Source organism: Euphorbia lathyris, chromosome 1, assembly GCF_963576675.1.
Source record: "Euphorbia lathyris chromosome 1, ddEupLath1.1, whole genome shotgun sequence".
Lineage (NCBI taxonomy): Eukaryota > Viridiplantae > Streptophyta > Magnoliopsida > Malpighiales > Euphorbiaceae > Euphorbia > Euphorbia lathyris.
The window spans coordinates 17,686,562-17,691,164 of NC_088910.1; the positions used below are offsets into that span (position 1 = coordinate 17,686,562).

General features: G+C 36.5%; 1 non-coding gene across 1 annotated transcript; it reads left to right on the forward strand.

Annotated features, from left to right (window-relative positions):
- The first annotated feature begins 1,408 nt into the window (after positions 1 to 1,408).
- Positions 1,409 to 1,515, forward strand: LOC136216127 (small nucleolar RNA R71). The gene has a single exon (XR_010683119.1). It is a non-coding gene; the product is annotated as a small nucleolar RNA R71 (small nucleolar RNA).
- The last annotated feature ends 3,088 nt before the right edge of the window (positions 1,516 to 4,603 follow it).

Below are 4,603 nucleotides of genomic sequence, written 5' to 3' on the forward strand. Positions count from 1 at the left end.
ACCTTGCTCAACATCAATTAAAGTTCTACCTGTGGCTAGGAATGGTCGACCGAGGATGATCAGTACTTGTGCATCTTCTTCCATATCTAGCACAATGAAATCTACTGGAAAGATAAACTTATCTACCTTAACAAGAACATCTTCAACTATTCCCTTCGGGAATGCCAAGGATCGGTCGACGAGTTGAAGCGAGACATTTATGGGTTTAGGCTCGCCTAAGCCTAGCCTTTGAAAGATGCTTAGTGGCATTAGATTGATGCTTGCACCAAGATCACATAAAGCTCTTTCAAAGGTTAGACTACCGATCGAACACGGGATGGAGAAATTTCCCGGGTCTTTTAGCTTCTGTGGTAATTTTCTTAATAAAATGGATGAACAGTTTTCAGTTAATTTCACAGTCTCATTTTCTCCAAATTTTCTTTTCTTAGACAAAATGTCTTTTAAAAAATTGGCATATACGGGCATATTTTCCAAAGCTTCCTCGAACGGAATGTTAATGTGTAGTTTTTTAAAGATATCTAAGAACTTAGAAAATTGATTTTCTTGTTTCTCCTTATGCAACCTTTGTGGAAATGGAATTTTCGCCTTATAAGGTTGCACAAGGGGATCCGCAAAAAGTTTAGGTGGAAAGTCGGATGTGCTTACCTCGGGTTGTACTATACCATTGTCCTTGGAGGCGGATGGTTGAGATGTCTTCTTACCATTTCGGAGTGTAATGGCATTGACATGTTCCCGAGGGTTGGTCTCGGTATCACTGGGTAAGGATCCCCTAAGGCGTTCAGTTGAGGTTTTTGCAACTTGAGTAATGCTTTTTTCCAAACCCCTAGTGAATGTGTCTTGATGTCGACGCCATTCTTCTAAGCCATTTAATCTACTCTCAATCCTACCAAGGGTCTTTACAATGGTGTCTAACGGGTCATTTTCTCTTTTCTCTTGCGGGTTAAATCCGGGTGGGGGTCTAGAATGATTAGGAGCATGTGGATTTAGAGTATTTTGGTTATTGCTCCATGAAAAATTTGGGTGATTCCCCCACCCATTGTTGTAGGAATTTGAGTATGGATTGTTTTGTCGATAAGAATTACCGACAAAATTTGCCGTTTCACCCATGAATTGATTTCCGGGTTGGTTATGCATACTCAAATTAGCCATTAATAGATCTATTTTCTTATTTAGCTCATCAAGGTTAGGAGATGATTGGGGTGATGCATCACACATATACATACCTGCCCTTACCTCGGAGAATCGCTCGGTCGGCCAATGGGAACTTCTTTTGGCTAGTTCTTGGATGAGTGCATAAGCATCATCCGGGCTCTTTCGGGATAGACTTTCGCCTGCAGCTGCATCAATAGTGGCACAATTATTCGAAGATAAACCACTATAAAAGATATTTACTTGTTCCCACTTTTCGAAGCTGTGATGTGGGCATTTCTTGAACAAACGACGGTAACGCTCCCATGCATCGTACAAGCTTTCCCTCTCCTTTTGACGAAAAGCGTTGATCTCGTTCTTGTACATGGCTATTTTGGATGGAGGGAAGTATTTAGTAAGAAACTTTTTTACTAAATCGTCCCAAGTTGTGATAGATCTAGTGTCCAAAGATTCCAACCAGTCAATAGCATCTTCCCTGAGAGAAAAAGAAAATAATTTCAGTTTAACAGCATCACTCGTAACGCCATTAGTACGGAACAAAGAACAATTTAATAAATTTGGTAAGATGAGCATTTGGATCTTCTCTATCATCTCCTCCAAATTGCCCGACATTTTGAATAAGTTGAATCATGGCCGGTTTAATCTCGAAGTTATGTGCGGTTATGGTTGGTTCTACAATGCTAGATGTAACTACAAGGCGATTCGGAGTGAGTATGTCCATGATTGTCCTTTCTCTGTTTTCTTCCATTGCGGCGTTTCTTCCTTAACGTTGATTCCTTCGGTATGTACGCTCAATTTCTGGATCAAAAACTAAAATAGGCCAAGATTGGCTCCGCGTTAGCATAAAAAATATGAAAAAGTGTCTAGAACGTCAAACCTGATTGTCGCTAATGTCGCAACTAGAATCTCCGGCAACGACGCCAAAAACTTGATGCGTATAAAACGTATACGTGCTTTTAAGAGCAAGTGCACTCTATCATACCAAGTAATACAGTATACTTACGTATAAAGATCGATCCCACAGGGATTCCGCACAATCATTCACTATCCACAGGTTTATGAAGTCTAAACGATTGAATAAAAGAGGCTTGGTTTGTTTATAGCTATGAAAAACTTTTGTTATTAAAGCAATGAAGTAAAACACTAGGGAATCAGGTTCACTTCCTAAGTTTGAATCAATGCAATCGATTGAAATAAGACACCAAAGAGAAATTCGTGTTTCTAAAGATGGTGATTTCTAAAAGAAACTCTGTGCTAAGATCTTAGACCACCTCGTTCTATTTCTTCACTCATATTCACTCAACTGGGCCAATGGTTATTTAAATACGACAAGAAAGCGTTAAGTTCAATGAGAAATCCTAGCAATGTAATGCTAGAAACCACACCGATTTGCTGTCGAGTCTAAGAATGTAGTTTTCCGTTAACCTCTTGTTACTATGGTGACTAAAAAGCGATTAACTGAAATATAGATTAAGCTTACGTTCTTAGTTCTTTTAAATCAAATTCTTTCCGGGTGTTTATCTAATCGACTTCTAACTTGACTCAAAACATTAGAAAGATTCCCCTCATCCCTAGCAGGGAAGAATTAGTTCATGGTCATTGGGGAAATGAAACTTGAAATAAAGTGAAATGAAGTGAAACTCATTGAAAGTAGAAGATAAAGAAATGGAAGATGAACAAACTTTTGATTAAATGTGAAATCAACTTACAAAACTCAAAGGAAATGATTTTGAAATAAGAAATTGTACTTAAGAACTAGAAAAATCAACTAAACTAAGAGAAATAACAATTGCCCAAAGCTTGGCTACAACAATAATGGAGAAAGCTATGAAAAACTAGCAAAAGGTGTAAAAAGGTGTCTCTTCTTCTTCAAATCTCTTCTATTTATAGGCCAAATCTTGCTCCAATCAAGATAGAATTCTGATTTTGATGATTGAAAGCCTCCAAATTACTGAAATAATGCATTTAATGGCCTTGAGAAATCAAATGGCTGAAGGATATGGGCTTGCATTGAAAGGAGGAGCCGCCCGGTGCAAGTTGCGGGCTGTAGCAGGTCTCGCCGAGACATATGAGTGTCTCGCCGAGACCTGCCCCTGAAATTGGCCTTTTTAGGCCAATTTCAGGAGGTCTCGCCGAGACATGGAGGCGTCTCGCCGAGACCTGCCTCTGAGCAGAATTCAGCATGTTTTCCTCAGCCTGATGTGACGCTTTTTTTACGAATCTGTTGCATTAGGCCCTGATTGTCCAAAAACCACCATTTTGTTGTCTTTTCACGTAACGTTCCCTCGTTCTTTCCCTGTAACTCACTTGGGTAAATTTTCAATCTTGTGAGGGTGTGTGAGGGTGTAAAAATTAATTAAAAAACTCGTGAATAATATTAAAATTACGTGACGGTGTGTGAAATTGTGATTAAAATGAATTTTAACACAAATTAACACTAAAATGATATTAAAACAACAAAATGGACCAAATTATGACTCGATTTTACTATGAAAACGGGCGGCAACAGCGGTGGTTGTGATTTTAGATCCTAAATATAAGATACAAGTTATTTTGTATTATTATCCTATGATCTTTAGTGCAAATTTAGATGTTGAAATGTAAGAAGTGAAAAAGTCTTGTTATACTTTGTTGAATGAATATCAATCTAGGGCCAAGAAATACCAATCTGATTCTACTTTAAGAGACTTCCACCAGTGCCTTTGTTTGAGAGTCAAGTCTTGCAAATAAAAAAAGATATGTCCAATTTGGTGGTTTTTTTAACTTCTACCTCTAGCACTACCTATGTGAAATCTGAATTAGATCATTATTTAAATGAGTCAGTAGTGCCATGAATTGAAAATTTTGACATTCTTAATTGATGGAAAGTAAATGAAATGAAATATCCAACATTGCAAATAATTGCTAGAGTTCTTCTAGCTATTCCTGTTTCCACAGTTGCATTTGAATCCACTTTTAGTACTAGTGGAAGAGTTGTCAATGATTAGAGGAGTATGCTTCATAAAGATACTTTGGAAGCATTGATGTGGGTTCAAAGTTGATTGGCGGTTTATGGAGGTAACTATAATAAATTCAAAATTTATGTTTTAATTTCAATTAAAAGTTGAACAATTACTTAAATATTCTTTTGTTTTTATTTGAAGATCCTTCTCAAAATCTTTTCACAAGTGAAAACAAAGAAGATATTTGGGAAAATGTTGCTTGATAATTGATTAGTGTAATGATATAATTTTAGGTATGTATTTTTCTTTATTCAATATATTTTTATTTTACATTATATAATATAACTTATTAATTTGTGTGTTTCATTCTCTTGAAAGTTGATAAAGGTGACACAAAATGGAAGAAAAATGAAGTTTATTAAACTAAACTATTTATTTTTAGATGGATGATTTACTAAATTTATTTGGGATAGTTGCTCAATTTTTATATGGATGATTTATGAAATCTATAA